Source organism: Zootoca vivipara, chromosome 12 (genome assembly GCF_963506605.1).
Source record: "Zootoca vivipara chromosome 12, rZooViv1.1, whole genome shotgun sequence".
Classification (NCBI taxonomy): domain Eukaryota; kingdom Metazoa; phylum Chordata; class Lepidosauria; order Squamata; family Lacertidae; genus Zootoca; species Zootoca vivipara.
The window spans coordinates 31,000,167-31,022,350 of NC_083287.1; positions in this window are offsets into that span (position 1 = coordinate 31,000,167).

Consider the following 22,184-nt stretch of genomic DNA (forward strand, 5'->3'; position numbering starts at 1 on the left):
ACATTCCACTTTTTATGTAAAAGTTGAGTCTCCCACAAAGGAATTTTAAAGGGAGACTCCAGCCTGAAACTAGTGAATTAGAACTTATCGAGATGTTTCATTCTATACCTTTCAGGGTGGATGAGAAAGATGGTTCCCTGTCTATTTACAGGTGCTAATTTAGCAGTCCTAGGGTAGGTGTGTTGTCATCAATTACTGAGGTTGTGAATGGTCATTGTACTCTTCTTCTTCTTTTTACCTTCCAACCTTAGTTATAACAGAGCCAATGAACTCATAGAGGGCTACTCTATGACTAATGTTCAATATCATCTATACAATTTAATTGTTGCAGTCTCTACTTTTTGAATTTCACTACATTTGACCCCCCTGTTAACTTCCTCCCTTCTACATCCATGTGTTTGTGTGTGTCTGCCTGACAAGTGAGGATAGCACTTCATCATGTGTCTGAGAAAGGGGGCTCTAACCTCTGAAATGCCATAATAAATGTGCTCTGGAAATCTCCACCAAGCAGACATTTCTTGTAATCAGAAATGCAACCCAAGAAGCATTTTTCATATTTACTATCTTATGTTTTGTTCTAAATTATCTTATCCAGAAAGAGACATCAGGAATCTTGGGCTGTGAAACCTGCATCTCAAGTCTATATTTGATGATGATGACATTTATACCCGACCCAGGGGCATAGGAAGATAGGGGCGGTGCGCCCCGAGTGACGTGATCCCAGGGGTGCCATCGCTGCTGCCCGCCCTGCCCCAAAACACGCGCCCTGCCCCAAAACGCGCCACTACGTCACTGCGCATGGCGCACCCCGCCCCCAAAACACGCGCCACGTCACTGTGCACGGCGCGCCCTGCCCCAAAACGCATGCCGCGCCCTGCCTCCAGAATGCGTGCCACGTCACTGGGAGCAGCGTGCCTGCTCTCCGCTCCGCCGCTGACTCTACCTTTCCTCCAAGGAACTCAAGGCAGTGCACATGGTTCTCAACATCTCTTGTTTTATCCTCGCAACACCCTATGAGGTAGGGTAGGCTGAGAAATAGTGGTTGGCCCAAGGTCACCAGTGTGGTGTAGTGGTTAAGAGCGGTAGACTCGTAATCTGGTGAACCGGGTTCGCGTCTCCGCTCCTCCACATGCTGCCAGCGGCGTAGCTAGCCGTGTGGCTGCCCGGGGCGGCAAACCTGAAGGCACCCTGCATCATGATGCATGCACGCACAGGAGGCATGCACTGCGGCAAACCCCGTGAGCAAGCCACGGAGTGAGGCAGTCTCGGTTGCATCGGGGCTCTTCCTCCGTGGCGGCGGCCACATTGCGCAGCAGCGGTAGCGGCCGTCGGAGGTGGTCAGCCCCATCCAGCCTGCTGCCCCCCGCCCAGCCTGCTGCCCAGGGCGGCGCCCCCGCCCCCTATTACTACACCACTGCATGCAGCTGCTGGGTGACCTTCGGCTAGTCACACTTCTTTGAAATCTCTCAGCCCCACTCACCTCACAGAGTGTTTGTTGTGGGGGAGGAAGGGAAAGGAGAATGTTAGCCACTTTGAGACTCCTTCCAGTAGTGATAAAGCGGGATATCAAATCCAAACTCCTCCCACTCTTCTTCTTCTTCTTCTTCTTCTTCTTCCCCCCTGCACTATACTCTCACCTGTATGGTCTCCCTTCTTCTTACACTCACCTCACAGAGTGTTTGTTGTGGGGGAGGAAGGGAAAGGAGAATGTTAGCCGCTTTGAGACTCCTTCCAGTAGTGATAAAGCGGGATATCAAATCCAAACTACTACTACTACTCCTTCTCCTCTTCTTCTTCTTCTTCTTTATGGTGAGGATTTGAACCTTGCTTTCCCAGGTCCCAATCCACCGCTCTACACCATACTGCCTGTCATTCTAGCAACCTGATCCCCAGGTATGACACATGGGTGACACTGAGCCTTCTGTTGCCCTTTTCTAGGATGCAATTGGGCAGGAAACTAGTATCCCCTCCCCCTTCCATGCACGTGAGTGACAAGGAACAAAAGAGCTGAACATGTGTGTATGTGGTCCCTCAAAGTCCCCTGAAGGCACCCAGGCTTCATCTAACAATCCTAAACATATTTCACTTGGCTACATATTCCCTTGAAACTGGGATTGTGGCATAAGAGGAGGAAGCACCAGGGCCACCATCTCATCCTGCTAAGAATAACCTGCTTCTGCAAGATGTACCGGGGCACGGCCTAACGTAATGAGAAACAGATCTTGGGATTCATAATTAAACTTTGGATTAGGCTTTAATTGCTTCCATCAGAACGGCAAGCAAGGAGGAATGCCAGGGCTCTCTTCTTTCAGGTGACAACATAATTTTCGTTGATGTGCAGCATATCTTGGTGTGCATGTTAATCCTCTCTATCCTTCTTTTCTCATAACCGGCATAAAAAAACCAAAAATAAATAGAATTTTCAGTTTAAGAAGAGAACCCTTGCTAGCTGGAACCATGTAATTAGCATATATGAATGAGGAATGAGCTCCTGCTGGTTTGGCCTGTTGTTCATCTGTATCACTAGAGTAAAAATAAAACCCCACAAAAAAAACCCTACAATGTTATATAATACTTAAAAAGAATATTTTCCATATTAAAATATTCACATTATTTATATGCATTCCATGAGCTTTGAAAATTGATAGGTATACAAATGATACAGAACCAGACCTTTCTCTGCATATGAATCCACTTATGTGAATTTAAACATTCATTCTCATTCTCATTCTCTCTCTCTTTCCCTCTCTCCACAAACACACACGTGTGCACATACATGCACACAACAAACCTGTGTGTGTTCATGATAATAGCATCATTATAACAACATCATTTATAAAACAATTATTGATACCAAACGTTCAAATACCGAATTATATAATTCAGACAAAGTGCCCCCCCGCGCGTGCTAGATTTGATGGTTTGATGATTTTCTTTATTTCTGTGTTCCAAAATCTTATTGAATTCTCTCTTTTTTGGCATATGATTTTTATTGATTTTGCACCATGTTCAATACATTGTATTTTACAGACATTTCATATTTACATATTTTATAATTTATATACACATTTATCTAATTTCCATTTCCCCCCACATTACTTACATTGCTTACCTTTACTTTATCCATTTTGATCATTCACAATGACAGTGGTACATCGGTTTAAGTACACAATTGGTTCCGGAAGTCTGTACTTAACCTGAAGCGTACTTAACCTGAAGCGAACTTTCCCATTGAAAGTAATGGAAAGTGGATAATCTGTTCCAGACGGTCCGCAGAGTACTTAAACTGAAGCGCTCATAAACTGAAGCGAACTTTCCCATTGAAAGTAATGGAAAGTGGATTAATCCGTTCCAGACGGGTCCGCGGAGTACTCAATCTGAAGCGTCTTTTAAAAGATAAAACAGTCTTTAAAAGATAAAACAATCTTTAAATTCTTTAAAATCAAAGAGCTCATGCTGACTAAGTGCCGTTTGCCATCTTTTTCCTCCCGGAAGTCCACCACATCCATCCTTCCTTTCAACTGAAGATATATGAACAATTATACTTCCAATTAAATTAAATTCCAAGTCCTCGTAGCGTTATTCAGTTCACTATGTAAATAATAAAGGATGGGGAAGAGTCAGCTCTAAGTTTCCATTGTAAACCTTTTGAAAAATAGAGCTTCCCTCCCTTCCCCCCCTTTTTATATACACAGTTCTGTTTGATGTTATATTCCATATTTATAATCCAATTTCTTCTATCCTCGCTTATACAAATATAATTTGAACTAACATTCAGAGGAGGGTTGCCGAATCATAAATGTAGAGAAGAAAACTTTAAATAAAGAAACTGCAGACTCCCCTCCTCCCCACCGTCTTTTGCATTGAATGAAGTCTTATCTCAAATTCAAACCTTAAAGTCCTTGCAATTGCTTTGTTCTGCAGTTTGTGATATCATCACTTCTAGCATGCACCTGTACTTTAGTCCAATTAAGTTCTAATTAACAGAAGAACCTCTGCTTCTTAATGGTGGCATTGGAGGGTTTTTGGCAGGTGAAGTGCTTATACACTCAGTGCTTCCCTGCCCCTTGCATTCCATGTCAGAGTGAGAGCCAGGTACCAAGACAAATTGCAAGTGAAGCCCGCCCCCCCAGGGGGGGGATTTGCAAGGATAATAACCCTCAATCATCCTTGTTTTTCCTTTGCCAATGATCTCCCACTGTCATGGGGGCTGCCTCCATTAAGGCAGAGCGGAACCAGAAGCCCTGTGTGTGTTTGTATTACCGGGAATGTAAGTTGAGCAGTTAATGTGCATAACAACTGGCCAATGTGCACATTTCCCTGCCCTCATGGTGAATGTGCAAATACTCCTACCATGAAGGGGGAATTGTGCACATTTCCTGGTCAATATACATGATCCCCAACAGGTTTTGGGAAATGTGCACATCTCAACTTAATTTTGTACATTTTAGGCAATATACACATTCTCAGGTCAGTTTGCAAAGTTTCCAAGAAACATGCAATCTGATCCCTTATAATGTTTCTGGGTTTCTGCCTTTTCTTATTTGGCCCACAACATACTCTCCCATTGATCAGCCAAGCAGAGGAAAAGGGAATAGGACTGCAGATAAGGATAAACTTTCCCCTGCTGTCCAGCCCCCTTTGCACCACTCTCAGCTGTTCCCCAGCCACCAATTCCCCAGTAGAAGGGGATTGCAGGGAGAGGAACAGTTTACTTTCCTCACCCTATTCTCCCAGCTTCCATGGCACCATTCTCATTTGTCTCAGTTGTCTGCCAGATACCTCAGCTTTAACTATAGTTCAGAGTTTAGCATTAATCTGTGAACTAGACCAGTGGTTCCCAATTAGCTAATTACTGAGGACCCCCTATTTTTCAAAAGCCAAGCCATGGACCCCCTCCTTTTGAAAATTTTGATAACTCTATGGTAGTTAGCTGTGCAACACAGTGGGAGAATCCTCTAAACTTAGTCATTGAAAGCAACTGGAAGTTCTTTTCAGTTTTAAAGTAGAGAGCAAAGGGAAAGGGGTCCCTTACATTTATTAAAAATGAAAAGCTACCTCGTGGAGCAAGCCGTTTGCGCTCTCTCTCTCTCTCTCTCTCTCTCTCCCCCCCCCCTCCAAGAGCCCAAGGGAACTCGGAACTGTGTCGGAGTTTTTTGCCCAATCCCAGCTCACTTGCCACCCAGCAACTCTTTCACAAGCTTTTCCCCTGCCAGCAAGCAGGACCTGGTTGCAAGCAGAGACTGGGTGATCTGTGGATCATCATTATTGCTTTCACTGTGCAGTTAACAAGAGTCCCTGACAGGGGATGGTGCTGCGGACCCCCTGGGGGTGTTCTGTGTACCCCCTGGAGTCCCCAGACCCCCCCTTTTTCTATTACGTTTTATTGTAATTTATATTTGGTGTTAGTTGCCCTGAGCCTGGCCCTGGCCGGGGAGGGCGGGGTATAAATAGAATAACAACAACAACAACTGGGAACCACTGAATGAGACCAATGACTGGCAGCAACTCACAGGAGTTTTAGGGTATCTCTCAGTCCTACCTCGAAATGCCAAGGATTGGACTTAGAAAGATAGGGAACATAGAAGTAGCTCCCCAAATAGGGTGGCTGGGGCAACCCAGTTAGGTAGGCGGGGTACAAATAAAACAACAACAACAACAACTCCCAGTGCCACAGCTGGGGGGGGGCTAGCTGGGTTTGTTTGCCCCGGGTAAAGCCTCCATAAATGTGTGTGTGTGTGTACGTCAAACTGGGTCTTTGACCCAGGTGAAATAAAGCCTGGTTTCGCCCCAATTATACCTGCAAGGTGGGTTGCTGTTGCTTACCAGGATGGGCAGAGACAAGGCAGTGGGGAGGTTGGTGCAGTGAAAATACTGTAGCATCAGGAGTACCAGATTGGGTAAACTGGCGTGTTTGCACTGCACCAGCCTCCCCAGGACTTCACATCTCACCTTCACAGTAAGCAAGATCAACGCACCTGCCAGGATGCTGATGTATGTAGGTCTGGTGAACTTCTTCTAGGAAAGAGGCAACCAGTGGCTTCTTTTTCACTCTGTGTGTGTGTGTGTGTGTGTGTGTGTGTGTGTGTGTGTGTGTGATCAAAAACGTTCCAATAGTTCGGTAGCCCTCAGAGGCAGAGGGCGGTGGCTACCATCGCACGGCAAGTACAATGTACAGCCAAGTCATTAAGACCACCTCTGATCATCTGTGGAATGTCATGTGAAGCAAAGGCACCATTTCTCACAAGCTGCATTTATGCAAAGAATTGCAGCCCACAGATTATTGACATTTCATAATGTCATCTTTAAGGCCATTCTGATTTATCTAATATGTACTTTTCAACCTCAAGTAAAGATGTGCCTCTTTTGCAGCAGGATGAAAACCTTGGCTTTTAAGTTCAGCTCAGCACAGACAGTCCCATTAAAAAGCCAAAGCTATTAACATACCAAGCAGAATTGCAAGTGTCAAAATGTCATTCTAAAAAACCAAATCCATTTTGGAGTTACTGGGGACAAACAACTAAGTAGACCTGTGGAAATCAATGGACATGAAGGTCCCTATGTGCATTGATTTCAAGGAGTCTAGTCTTAATACGTCTAAAATCGGGCGTCAGCTATAGTATCACAAATTATACCACCATTTTCCCCAGTTGGTTTTGCTGTCTGTGTTCCCAGAACATTTGCAGCAATTGTCTTGCAAAATCTTAACAGCCATGAAACCCACACTGCAACCATACTTCTCTGTTTACAGTGGATGCCTGGAGGTCAAAAGTCCAGAATTTGGGTCTCCTTGAGAAACTGACTCAATTTAACTGACTCAGTTTAACAGGCTATGAAGAGAACTGATTAAATCAGATAAGTTTGTGGAGACTTGGTGGCCATTGTTAACACAGACTACAGAAGGCTGTGTTACTCTTCCTCTGGACAGTGATCTTTCTTGTCATACAGAGATGTTAGCCTATGAACATTTCAAGATTTCATGCGGCATCATGCAGAGCAGTAAACTTTGTGTCCTCTGGCCATGTACACCATACCCTCCGGCATTTCTCCAATGAAAATATGGACATTCCATTCCATAATGATAATTTTGCTATTTATACCCCACACATCTTACTGGGTTACCCCAGCCACTGTGGGCAGCTTCCAACATACATAAAAACATAAAAGCTTCCCTATACAGGATTGCATTCAGATGGCTCAGGGGTCAGATAACTCCATACACTCCAACATTTCTCCAATGAAAATAGGGACATCCTAAGGAACATCCTAATGACATCCTTAGGGATGTGGATGGCGCTGTGGGTTAAACCACAGAGCCTAGGGCTTGCCGATCAGAAGATCGGTGGTTCGAATCCCCGCGACGGGGTGAGCTCCCGTTGCTCGGTCCCAGCTCCTGCCAACCTAGCAGTTCAAAAGCACATCAAAGTGCAAGTAGATAAATAGGTACCGCTACAACGGAAAAGTAAACAGCGTTTCCGAGTGCTGCTCTGGTTCGCCAGAAGCGGCTTTGTCATGCTGGCCACATGACCTGGAAGCTGTACAGGGCTCCCTCAGCCAATAGTGCGAGATGAGCGCCGCAACCCCAAAGTCGGTCACAACTGGACCTAATGGTCAGGGGTCCCTTTACCTTTACCTTTAAGGAAAAGTGGGACATTCTGGGATCAAATCAGGAACCAGGATGGCTTCTTTAAATCAGGGACATCCCTGGAAAATAGGAACACTTGGAGGATCTGTGTACACTGGTGTAAATTGTCCTTTGGTGTGTGACAATGTTATTTTTTGTTTCTATGCTTAATGAGAAAAGTTAAATAAATCCCCCCCCAAAAAATAATAACCCTTGCTTTGCTATGTAGCCTACTGAACAGCCTTGGGCAAGCAACGTTTTCTTGGCCTAACACAACGTAGAAGATTGAAATGCTGCAAGTTACTTGAAGTAAAGGTGAGACGAAGTAAAGGTGAGACGCAAGCGTAACACATCTATTTCTCAGCGGTTTCTCTGCCACTGTTGCCTTTTGGGAAGCAGAGAATGCTGAAGGGGAGGATCTTTCTTTGGAGCTGCAACTATTTTCTGTGTCGCTATAGCAACCCACAGTGGTTGCTTCCTTGCTGTAATATGTGCTAACAATGCTGCCGGGGTCCTTCCACTGAGCAGGAAGAATAAACCATGGGAGTGATTATATTTGTGGAAATTTCTTGTTGTATTCAGGCACAGTGAATCAACTGTTCACTTGTCCCTTTGCCCAACTTCCAGACTTCCCTGTTCCCCTTGGCCTAAGCAAAACCTTGTCACTGGTCTGCATTAACAGCCCTGCCAGGAAGTTGTAGCATAAGCATGTTAAGGTGCTGATAGTCGATTGCTATAGTCAAGGTAAAGCATCCAAAACGAAAAACAGTGTGCGCCAAAGTTTCCATTTAAAAAAAACCAGGTGGCATCCTTACTTTCTGTGCTTCATTATTCTTTATGATATTTCCCCCATTGCTACCATAATGAAACATTCGCAAACCTGTGCACAGAATTCCACACCCTCCAACACGCTCAGATGAAAATAGGGACATTTCAAACTCCCTACCAACTGACCCTCTGACCCCACCATTTTTTGTCTCTCCCTTGCGCTACAGTGCATTTCCTATCAGAAGAAGGGAGAAAACCCCTTAATCCTGGGGGTTGGACTAGATTACGCCCCCCATCACTTCCAACTCTACAATTCTATGATTCCATTACACACACACAGAGCCCATGTTTTTGCTGTTGTTCGTTCATTTTATCATGGTGCGGTTGACTGGTGATCAAAGCCAAGCATGAAAAGTAGACTGGTGAAATTTTATCTTCAGTCTCAGTTGTACCCAAGAGGCTGTAGAGTAGAATAGTTGCCCCATATGGGCGCTACATAACCATTCCAAAGAAATGTGTAAGCTCCATGAAGAAATGTGTCTGTTGGGTCACTCTTCGACATACACCCAGAAAGACATGCTTTATAAAACATACTCCACTATAAAATCAGCTTGGATTTTATGAATGGGAAATGGGACCACTTGAAACGACGCTGCTAAATGCTGCATTAGTAACTTTTAATTCATTGTGGTCAGGTGATAAACTTCGGCTATTTGGATACATTAAATACATCTTAGAGCTGGGAATAATTTTACGCTACACTATAAAGTAAATTATTGTTTTATGTTCCTACTAGGAAATGCTCCAGCTGTTTACCCTAAAATAAAACCGTTTTGTGGATATTAAAGAACTAGCTCTGGGAAATCCACCAAAACTGAGTCAATCTGGCACTTGCAAATGATTAAACCACTTGCCAGAACAGTAACAATTCTTACATCCCAAGCCTATTTCTGTTTACTCAAAAGTAAGTGCTAATGATTTCAGTGGAACTTACTCCCTGAGAAGTAGGTGTAGGATTGCTACCTTTGCCTTTCAGGAAAACGGTTTTAAGAGTAGAGTGTTGTTCAGCAAAGCTCATTAAGAAACATTCACTCTGTTCAGAAGTTTTAATGAACCTTCATAGAGGAACAGAGGATCCAATAAAATCCCACCCCTACCCCACCCACAAACATGCTGTAAGTCAAGCATAGGCAAACTCCGGCCCTCCAGATGTTTGGGACTACAATTCCCATCATCCCTGACCACTGGTCCTGTTAGCTAGGGATGATGGGAATTGTAGTCCCAAACATCTGGAGGGCTGGAGTTTGCCTGTGCCTGCTGTAAGTCAACACAAATATTTTGTCTGAAGAAGCCTTGAGAGAACTACCTAGAAGACTGAAGGATCCTGAAGATGTCATTTTTTATTGCACATTAAAAATGATTTGTGTTCATGATTCTATTGGGACAGTCCTACAAAATCTCACTTTCAATACTATTTGTGCCTGGGGTGGTCCTACTACTTCATTGCTAATCGGTGCATATCCTGTAACTTCCTGCTGAAGTTTCAAAACTGTGCATGCCACAAATGCTCAGGGTGGAGATGTGCTGTCCAGCTTTTGTTCCTCTATAGCCCTCCCTTCCCATACAGCAACAACGTGGTAGAATTGCATTGCAGAACAACTAATAAAGCAGAATAAATCCACCACTAATCCAGTATTATTGTATGAAGAACATGCTGTATAATGCACCCGGAGTAAAACACCAGTCGAGAGAGGGCCCCGGTTATCAATAAACTTTTTTAAAAAAGGACAAGGGGAACCTGCAACAAAATGCTGCAGCATGGAACACCTACTGTTTTAGATTCCAACCACTCCATACCAGCCCTGTCCAGTATTCCAGTTTTCTATCTATACACTCTGAGGCCATTGAGCACCTTCAGTCTTCATTGGGATGCCACTGTTTCCTTCCTTTAGGGTTTTTTTCTAAAATATTACACACACACACACACACACACACACACGCACACACGCACTTCAACTTCTGCAAACTTGGAGGCACACCCTTTCCTCTGCTGTGTTTTGTGTGTGATCATTTTGGCTACATAAAAGGACGGCAACTCACAACCTGAACACTGGAAAAAGAGGGGACGCCAAGTTCGGGTGCCTGTTCTGCGAGCTCCTACAGAACTGTGGCATTCTGAAGTAACAAATATCCAGCATCTTATATGGAGCAGTTGTGGCATTCTATAACAAAGAAGAATGTTCCTGTAACTTGTGGAGTTGCAGAGGCCTAAAAGAAGGAGGCAAGATATGAGTCAACTCCTAGGGGGCTGAGGTCCCTTTGTCCCCCCCCCCCATAAAATATTTGAGGGGACAAAGCCCCCCTAAGGTTGATGTGCATTGCCATTAAAATGGTGTACATGTGCCGTGCCTTGTGATCGATTATATGGGGCTGGCCCTACCTAATGACTCCCCAATATTTTATTCAAGTTGGTACCCCTGGAGGCAAGCGATGTTTTCCTCAGCAATAACTTGGGACCCATCAATGGATGACCAGGCTACCAAGAGTACCATATGTGGAGTGATGGGAGGACAACCGAAGCCAGCACAGTTGCCCTGGGGGGTTCTGCCAGGAACTGGCTGCTTTTTTGTTTGAGTTCACAACTTTATTCCAACCAGCAGGACAGACCCTGAGATTAAGATTGCTCTGGAAGAAGAGAGTAGACCTTCCCAAACCCTTTTATCGGCTGCTGCCACTGCTCATTCTGCTGAGATGCAGTGAAAACAATGAATCATCCACAGTCAAAGGGAAATTTGGGGGGCAGGGAAGGACTTCCAGGCCGTTGGATGCGGAGCTGAAAGAAATCTCCGCAACTAATTTTTGACACACGATAACTAATTGCCAGGGCTGAATTTATCGTTTTCACCTTTGACTCCCAAGCGTTATTTACAATAAGCCGTAAGGTATCTCGAGGTGATACCAGAGCAGAAACAAATTTTGCTATCATGACAAGGCTATTTACTGTAGCATGAAACAGCTTCTCCCCCACCCCTCTGCCCACTCTCCGTCAACCCCCCCCCCCCGGGCCACATTTATAATTGGGTTGCAAGAAACAGCATTAAGAGAGGGAATGAGTCAGGGAGAGAATCATATTTGTGAGAGACTCCTGGTCCAATGCAGATCGACCAGATACGGCTTTAACGACTCCAGTCATCAAATCAACAGAACCACAACAGGCTGTGCTATGAGCCGAGGTGGAGTGGGCCGGGGTGGGGGTGGGGGAGGAGGGAGGGGGAGCTCCATTGTAAAAGTGAATACAGCTGCTTCGATAATAGAACTAATTGCATATTGCATCGCAGAGCTAAATTACTAGTGAAAACAGTTGTAAAACCGACAGACAGTGGAACATAACTCACCGAGGAATGGCTGCCAATTCTAGAAATCCACATTGGCTGGGATTCAATAGCCCACACCTGCATTTTCTGAATGGTAAATATATAATAAGGCATAATTACTAGGAAAAATATGCAGCACTTCAGATGTGACAACACACTTCTTGTTTATTGGGATAGTGAATAGTATGTAATAAGTTTGACCTGCACTACTTCGGAGCCACCTGGGGTCAAGGCGGATGGAGCTGTAAACTAAAAAAAAGGTTTAATCCACAAGAGGGTTCCCCCCCCCCCGGCAGTATAACATAGTGGTGGTTGGAGACTGGCACATTAACAAGATGAAAAGTTATTGCTACTAAATCTTAAGGAAGTGAAAAGGAAGACAGCATGCACAATAATTGCTATTTTTTAAAAAAAATTAAAGCAAATCACATATTTATAGCTCAGCCTAAGTTATAGTTAGTTGGGATGTTTTTAGGTAACCTTATTCAATCTAATAATAAAATAAACAGATGTAGACAAAGGACTTCATCTCTTTTTTTATAGCCTAATATCCACTTCCCCCTTACCATAAGGACTATAAATTCTATTTGCAATTAGGGTTAGATATTATCCATATGTTTCTTAACAGAGATGCATCATATTTGAGGCTATGATTCCAGCCATGTCTTTGGGATCTAAGGACTTCACTTAAGCGCCTGTCATCTACATGAAAGAAGAGTTCATACTGGTGAAATCTGAAAAAAGCACCTTCTTTACGAGAATGGCTACATAAAATGGCATGCAGTGAACTTAACTAAAGGCTCATTCCCAAAACGCAGTCCGCCATGTGGAGGGATGAAGATGACACAGAGGTCTAACGTGGCCTTCTTTTTGCCACACACCAAAAGTGTGGGCAGAAATTCTGTCATCAGGCTCTCTACCAATGGCAGCCCAAGTTCCAAAATGGGGACAGCGAGAGGAAGGGGCTGAAGTGGCCCCTGGGATCCTCAGCTATCACTTTCCCCCAAAAAACAAGTCCACTTGGGGGAAGGCAGGTAAATAGCTGCAGTGTCCGCAGATAGCTAATGTGTGTGGGGTTCAGTTCTGCTTGGTTTGTGTTATGTACTAAGCTTGGATCCTAGAACAATAGGCAGGTAGGATCCTAGAATGCAACAACCTGATTGGTCTGCAGGAGCCCAATAGACATGTCTACTCAGAAGCAAGTCCTTCTTACTCAGTGGGGCTTACTTCTGAGTAGGTATATAGGACAGAGCTATCTCCAGAAGGCACTGTATTGCATTTTCACTTGCTGGCATCGTAGCATCCCTTTTATCTCGTTATTTGGGGAATGTGAGCCCACAGCTCTGTGAGGCTTTTCCATTCTTACTTCTTCCCTTCCCAAGGATCCTGGTTACACTGGACAGAGGCAGTTCTAGGGTAGCACAACCAGGGGTGCCACAACAAGGCTGTCGAACGGAGTGCAAGAGGCGGAGGAGAGCCAAATTTTTGTGTCACCCAAGGAAGTGCTGAAATTTGAGAGCCCGAAGTCTGTCACTGGTATCACCATTCCCAATGGACACCAACCACTGCATTTCCACTGTGTCTAAGAGATTCACAAAGAGTTCTCTTTGTCACAGTGGGCTGCCCCCGTTTGATGGTTCCCAAGCTTGTTGGCCGATCAGAACACAGCATCTAATTGGATTGTGCACTTTTCCAGATTCCACAGTGTATTTCTGGTGCACACACACACACACACACACACACACACACACACACACACACAATACTATTTCACAGTTAAACTGTGCATTAAAATTTGTACGATTGAGCTGTCAACTCTCCCTGCCCTGTTTTTATTTTTGGCTAACTCAGGTGCTAAGCCATTGGTGTGATTAAATGAAAACTCCGGAGTGCAAAGCTGAAATGTTTGCTTTACTCTTTCCATTTTAATCGACACATGTTAAGCATTAATATTTTCCCTGTACGTGTTAACCATTCAAATGGCCCATATGCATGCGTTAAAAATGCCACTCTTCTTCAGGTGCGGGTGGGGAGGAACGTTAAGGGTTTAAGTGTAAAACATTAAGAAAGTAAGCAGCCCTGCCAAGGCTTGGAAGATATTCAGAAAGTCATGTTATCAGCTTCTAGTTGGCAGAGCAAAAGGAACACTTCACATCCCTTGCCAGCCAGAGCTCACAAACAACCTTTTATTGCTGGCCCTCATCAGTCCCTCTTTGCTGAATAATTTTGTTCATCTAGCAATATTTTAGTAAGCTGTTGAGTTTAACCACTGTTACTGAAGGGACTAAAAGCTGCTCTTTCTCAGGAGCCAAATATGTTTAAGTAAAGCAACAGTGATTATTCTAGGCAAAGATTTCCTCCGTTTAATCCCCTCATAACCCCAAAATGCTAGTGACATTACCACTCATTTAAGAAAACTAATGAATTTCCAAAGGAAATTAGAGAATGAGCACTAAAGTATTTGGATTATGAGAGCAATTCTGCAGGCCGTTTGCACATGAGGGGAAAGTGCAGAGAGAGAGACGCCAACTCTGGCACTGTTCTCCTGTGTTCCTTCAGAGGTTGAGTGGAACAACTCCTCTGACTCCTCTGGTGCAGTGATTGTCATCTACATATCACATCCAGAAAGGGGGGGGGAACCCCTGGTAACATTTTACAGAGGGAACCAAACAAAACCAGTATATAATTTGAGGAAAAAATAGACAGACATTTTGTATTTCTTACCTCAGGCAGGGAGACAGTCAACCAAACATACAGAGGGAAAACTCCCTCGGAACTACGCAACCAATCAGCATATGTGCTACCTCAGCAAAACTCGTACTATCGTCCGTGTTTGCTATGCAACATCCCCTCCCGGCCAGTGGACTTACCGACAACAGAGTTAACCCCTAACTTACAAACTGAATGATCCCTGCTGTTGCACTTTCAACAGTAGTAGTAAGAACAGTGTTTGCAAACTGAGTGACTCAAGATGTTTTAGACGACAGTGCTGGCTAGCTGTGGATAATGGGACTTGTAGTCCAAAACTTCTAGAGGACACCAGATAGGGTTGGGAGCATTGGGCTAGGATTGGAGGGAGATTCTGAACTCATTTATCCTTGAAGCTCCCAGGATAGCCCTGAAGCAGCCACACTCTGTCATCCTAACCTACCTCACAGGGTTGTTGTGAGGATAACATGTTGCAGGAGAGCCATGCAGCCAACCTTGGAAGAAAGGCGGGATTGAGGTGGCTGCTAACACACCAACAAAAAAAGAGAACACAGATTTTCATGCACTCTGTGGGAATTTAGAAATAATTCACAGAATCACAGAATTGGAAAGGACTATCTAGTGTCATCTAGTACAACCCACTACAATGCAGGAATACTTTTGCCCAACACGGAGCTCGGACCCATGACATGCTCTACCGATGGAAACAGAAATATGTCTCACAGCAGTAGGGAAGACTGTAAACAGGGGACCTGTGTGCCTGCTCTGTCTGCTGTCTGGGGGCGGTTGATGGGCAGCTTGGGAACCCCTGTTGTTCTCCCTTCTGATAGTTCTTAATCTTTAAACTGGACTTGGCCTGGACAGCTTTTCAGATGGAGGATAGTCCTCTGCCCTGACAGTCCTTGAAACAGAAGACTGTTGCAATACGGCAGGTGTCCACCTTAGGTGGGATATAATTTAGTGAGAAATAAACCACACACTGCATAATCTGCCCAGCCTGAAGCATCATAAGGTACAGGATATATATATACAGGATATATATATAAGGTGCAGGAGATGATAGAGATAGATAGAGATAGATAGAGATAGATAAGGTCTCAAAGTTCATGCAAATGTCTTGAATTCCTTTGCTCTATCTAGTTTTCAAAGCACAGCAACAGCAAACTCAAGTGAACTGAATCCGCTCTCTTCATTCAGAAGTAGAAACAACTTCCCGGCCTCAAGACAAGCTTCCAGCTACTGAACGCCATGAATCCGAGAAGAAACTGTATCTTTCATACATGTTGCCATCTCCTTTGGACTGCAAAGCGTTCTCAAATAAAATCAATAAACCAAGAACAGATGTTTCTACTGTGGCAAAGTTAGAGGGTGTCACTGAGGCTGCTGAAATTACTGACGCCTTGAAATTTCTTAAAAATAAAATAACACCTAGGAATGCTGAATACACTGCCAGTGTCTGGAAATTCTTAGTCCATGGCAGAAAGCATGGCCCTGCTTGGAAAAACTGATGCAGTAGAAATGACTAGCTCAGTCAGAATTACAAGGCTCGACACCTCCATTCGGTGGATAAGGCAGGAGTTGCGAAAAATGTGGCTTTTAGTGTCACGCCCTGCAAATCTTGGCATGTCTACTCAGAAGTAAGCCCCATTGGGCTCAATAGGACTTAGGCCCCATCTGCACTTTAAAGCACTGTATTATATCTCTTCAAACAATCATGGCTTCCTCCAAAGAATTCTGGGAGCTGTAGTTTCTTAAGGGTCCTGAGAGAAGAAGAAGAGTTTGGATTTGATATCCCGCTTTATCACTACCCGAAGGAGTCTCAAAGCGGCTAACAATCTCCTTTCCCCTCCTCCCCCACAACAGACACCCTGTGAGGTGGGTGGGGCTGAGAGACTTCAAAGAAGTGTGACTAGCCCAGGGTCACCCAGTAGCTGCATGTGGAGGAGCGGAGACGCGGACCCGGTTCCCCAGATTACGAGTCTACCGCTCTTAACCGCTACACCACACAGTAGTTAGGAGACCCTCTTTTCCCCACTCAGAGCTACAGTTCCCAGGGGAATCAACCCCTCTTCCCAGGGAACTCTGGAAATGTTACCTCCATGGGGGAAACAGGGGCTCCTATTAACTTTCAGAACCTTTAATAAATGACGGAATAAATTACAGCTCCCAGGATTCTTTGGGAGAACCCACGACTGTTTAAGGAGTATGGCAACTGTTTTACGTGTATACTGCAGAAGGGGCCTCAGTCCCACAAAGGTGTATATAGGATTGCAGTTTCATTCTAAACTCTGTGGTACTGTATTTGCTTTGTGGTGTGTGTTTTTAACATTTGCAAACTACAAGAAGTAAAGTCTTCAACAGGAAAGGGGAGATATATTTTACATTAAGTAAGACTGTCAATGAAGCATGAGGCCCATTTCTGAGGTCAAATGACAAAAATGGAAATGGCTAATTACCACCGTGTCCCGATCCTCAAGACCCCTGTATCGGAACAAAAATTCTTAAGCTCCCCATTAAATGTGTGCTAATTGTAAGTGCACACACACACACACACACACACACACACACAAACACAAACACAAACACACTGAATGGGTTTTAACTCCTGTTCCTCCTGGCAACTGCTCTGCGAATTCATGCTGATGTTCGGATCACATGTGATGAGATAAGTCTGTTTTCAGTAGGCATTTAAATGGGGTTATAAACTGCTATGAAATACTGTCCATTTTCCTTTAGGTATTCCCCCTGTACTGATGACTCTACGGGGGAAATCTCTGCAGATGTTCATCTTCTGCAACACATCTGTCTTAACATTCAGAAGCCTGAGTCACACAGTGCTTTTTGAACCAATAAAACGAAAGTGGTCAAAAACCCAGTTCACACACTCCAGGGAGCACAATCATGCTGTCAATCTGAATATTCATGCAGCATGGAGAAAATATATGCATTCTGGCATGGAAGTCCCTGTTCCATTTTCCATAGTGGCTTGGCTTTTGCGAGAAAAATATAGGGAGGAGCCAGCTAGGCAGTTTGTTTCTACCTACAGGCCTTCCCACAGCAGTGAGCAGTTGGAACAAGCTTTGGGGCGAAGGGTGTATGTAAGTGGGGGTGCCAACACGCCCCTTCCTGCAACCTGATTCTTCCTGAAGCCTGATTATTTTCTCCTCAACTGGGCTCCAGCACCAGAAGAAATCATACAAAGATGGCCCTACCACAATGCATGGCATAAAGAAAGGGTGTGGGTGGGAATTCTCCTTCCCCCATAACACTAGAAATTGTGGACATCCAATGAATGTTGAAAGATCCAGGACACATAAAGGAAAGGACTTCTTCCTGCACCACATAGCTAAACTATGGCACTCTATCCCACAGGAGGCAGTGACGGCCACCGACCTAGAAGGCTTTATAAGATTAGACAAATTCATTGGGGAGAAGGCTATCAATGGGTATTAGCCACCATGGCTATGTTTTTTTCTCCACAGCCAGGGACAGTATGCTTCTGAAGACCAGTTGCTGTGGAAACCAGAGGTGGGAAGTGCTCTTGTTCTTGGGCCCTGCTTTTGGGCATCCCATTGGCATCTGGTTGGCTACTGTGAGAACAGGATGCTGGACTAGATGGGCCATTGGCCTGATCCAGCAGGCTCTTCTCATGTTCACCTCAAATGGTACACACTAATGGGGTGAGGAGAGCAGCAGTGAGGTATTGGAGGACAGAGCTGAATGTGCCACAGGGCCTGTCCTCTGCTCCCTCAGTTGGCCTGCTTCACCAGCATGGAAGGAAGACTTGACTGCTGCTCTGGTCAGCTCCTGCACGTGGAATGGAGAGGGCTTCTTCTCCTTCACCTCAGGCAGCAACATGCCTTGGCTCAGTCCTTATTATCTCAGCTGAGAGAAAAGAAATTAGTGACAGACGGGCGAGGAACCTGCAGCTCCCCAGTTGTTGTTGGAATCCAACTCCAGTCAGCCCCAACCAGAATGGTCAATGGTCAATGGTCAGGAATGATGGGAGTGGCAGTTCAACAACATCTGGAGGGCGACATGTTCCTCGCTCCTGATTTACTGGGGGGAAAGCAGGTGGAGTTCACTTCACGTCATCCATATGCCCATTCTACTCCCAAAATACAGTCTCTCCACGCCCCAGTTTCGATTTGATTGAAAGGGTGTCATTTGGCCCCAAATTTAGTTTTGACTAGAACACTGGCACATGCTCCGGGAATAAATCGTAGTGAATTAGGTCGAGTGGAGATCTATGTATGCATTCAAGGTTTGGCAGTTCCAGTGTCTTCCTTTACGACCTTTTGGAAACTCACTAATGCCTTTAAGGTCCTGCACACCTAAGAAAATACCATCAGTAACTCTCTTTTCAGAACCACTTGCGATTTGTTTTCAGAGGCAATTGTGACTACTCAGCAGTTACAGGACCTAAAAGCCTCGGGGACCTGGGACTGCAACTTGATTTCCCACTCCTTTCAATCCCAATGTCTGTGTTGGTTTAGGACTCTTGTGCCTTTTTTCCCCTTCCAAAAATCCAGAAGTACGTTTTGCTTGGGTTTTCTACAGTAAGAGTATTTTGTTTAAAAACAATGGCAATTGATGGCCTCTCAGCAGGCTAAAAATCAAATGTTACTGGGGAGGCTCTTCCAGAACAGCGTCCTGGAGCAAAGGAACATGGCACATCCTTTCAAACAGAGGTGGCCACCTGGCAGCTTGTCTCCTGGTTAGGGCTTGAGTGGCAGATTTCGGGTGCTTTGCATCCCTACCAAATTTTAATCAGGCAGTGCAGTTCAAAAAAAGTAAAGAATGAATGTTGGCATGCTTTGAAAAGGTCTGAGAATCTTCTACTTTCCTTTGAAGACCTGGCATCATTGCATGACTTCTTCTTCTTCTTCTTCTTCTTCTTCTTCTTCTTCTTCTTCTTCTTCTTCTTCTTCTTCTTCTTCTTCTTCTTCTTCTTCTCCTCCTCCTCCTCCTCCTCCTCCTCCTCCTTCTTCTTCTTCTTTCCTGCTCTTCAACAGTAGGTCTCAGGGTGGGTAAGAACAACAACAACTTATTATTTATACCCCACCCATCTGGCTGGGTTTCCCCAGCCACTCTGGGCGGCTTCCAGCAAAATATTAAAATACAATAATTAAACAATTAAAAATTCAGAATTAAAAACAGTTAAAACAAATCAGTCAGGTTTTTGAGCAGAGATGGGATGGCCATTTGTCATGGTTGCTTGCACTGCAGAGGGCCAGACTAGATGACCTTCAGGGTCTTTTCCAACTCTACAATTCTATGATTCCACGATAAGGGTAAGTCCTGAAAACACAACTCAGGTGTCAGGGAAAGCGACAAGAATTCGCCAACAGCATACGAATCAATCTGGCTAACCTGATTCAAAAACGCCCACCCCACTCACACATGAAAACAAAGTTCACCACAGCCAATCACAAACAAACAAACAACCACACCCTAGGCCAACCCCAACCTCTCTCACCACCAAAGGAACATAAGCAAATAGTAAAGAGAACCTGCACAAGCGACGCTGACACAAAACCCCACACATACATTAAGTAAAATAGAAACATCACCAACCCACTATGGCCCCCTCCACCTCTTCCCCCCTTTTCTTCCTAATGTAACACTAATGTCTCAACAAGTGAAACTGATCTGTCGAAAATGTAACTTGAAAAAAGAGACATTGCACATACTTTTGTAAATCAAGAAATCTTTAATAAAAATATGTTATATAAAAGAAGAGCGTCTCCAACATGGGCTGTAAAACTGCAAAGAGAAGAAGCCAAATACACCTCAGTGGGGATGAAATTCCACAACTCAGAGGCTGCGACAGAGAATCCCAGAACTTCTGAGGGAGATGGAACTCCCAATCTACTAATCAGGTGACGGCCCTTCCTGTCAGCTTCTTCCTCCATAGCCTGAATGTTGCCCTTGTAGAACTCAGCAGAGAAGGGGATGGGGACAAAACTACAATTAGTTGGCTTTTTCTCTCACTGGTTCTGGATCCACTTTCTGTTTGGGCTCCCTGTCTTCTGCCCTACCAGTTCCAGTGGGCACCATCCACCGCTGGCTACAGACCTTGCCCTCCCCACCATGAATGATGAGTCAAAGACATTCCAGAAACTTGGGCAAAGCCCAGGAGTGAGAGCAAATAAAATTGAATAATATCTGATCATTGGGTTGTATCTTTAATAAATGTTTCTCTAAAGCTAAATGTAATTAACGTGTAACATAATGCAGTTTGCCTCGTTCAGCTCTTCAGCGGGCTTATAAACAAATTCTGTCAGTTGTTAAGAAGGCCTGACTTGGTAAGCAGATGCTCTCTCTCTCTCTCTCTCTCTCTCTCTCTCTCTCTCTCTCTCTCTCTCTCTCTCTCCTTCTACTAAAACACGCCACACACATTAAACTGGAGCAGGTGCAAGGATTTTAATAGAATGAAAAATTTGCCAATTTACCTTCTCTAAATGTTGACAACGGTGAATGTGTTTTTAATAAAACACTCCACATTGAAAAGTGCTCACTACTTCCCCACCCTCTATCCACCCACCCCTCAAAAAACCCAGCTGAGGAGCTAAGACAGAATGAACATCACAACACAGTTTTGCAGTCAGTGTTAATCACTTCCTTGACATGCTAGCACAAAAGATGCCCAAGTGACATATTCATATGCTTGGCTTTACGTTACGTAGAAAACAGGAATCATGTTCAAACAACTGTGTCTCCCCACTTCTTCTTCCTTTTGTCATTTTTTTTGTCGTGCCATCTTCTCTTCCTCCTCCCCCTCTTGCATCATTTTGGGAGAAAACTTTGCCTGTCAAGCCATTGTTCTTTGTACGTTTTAGCCGTGATGTTCTTGGTCAGAAGAATCCTGCTGAAAACCAAGACTCAGGCCCTAAGCACTAATAAAAATGGCGGTCAGTCTGGAATGCTCCAGAATAAATCCATTTATCCATTCATAATTTTATTTCTGTGCCGCTTTCTGACAGAAAGAATCATGCTCAAAATGGCTTATTACAACAATGAGAACAGGAATACGTCTCGGAATCAGCCATCGCAAAACAATTTCGTAAGAACACAATAAAACAACAACACATTAGCTAATATAACAACTACCCTACACAACATTACAGTGCTAGGAATGTAACAACACTACATGGGCAGCATTATACTTTCTGGCAATAGCAAAAAATAACAAGGGAGCTCGACAGTTTCACCTTGGTTCTAGAAAGACCCCTCCCACAATGATGATCACAGGTTCTCTCTTGCAGCCACTTCTGGCAAGGCTTCCATAGGCAAGGAGTGGATTGCTGGAAATAAATTAGGTAACTATGGAGAGAACCATGCCTTCTCATTCGCAACCAGCTATAAGTAGTGAGGAGTTTGGTGGGTTGGGGTAGAGTGGAAGGGAGAAAACACGAAGAAGTATCTTGTCTAACAGACCCATCCACCGTCAACTCATGTAAACACTGTGTGCTGTGGAGGCTCCAGACATTATAATTAGTGGTCACTTAATTTCTCCAACTTGTACTGCTTAGCTACATTATAAATCATCCACCATCTCCCTGATGGCTCAGAATACTGGCTTAATTTCTGAGCATGCACAAGCCAGCAAGGAGTCTTCAGACATGTAGTTCTTCAAGCCACATCTTGGGTCTGAGGCATGACCATGCTTGTTCTGTGCTCCTCCTTTTCCAAATTTTGGGGAGTCC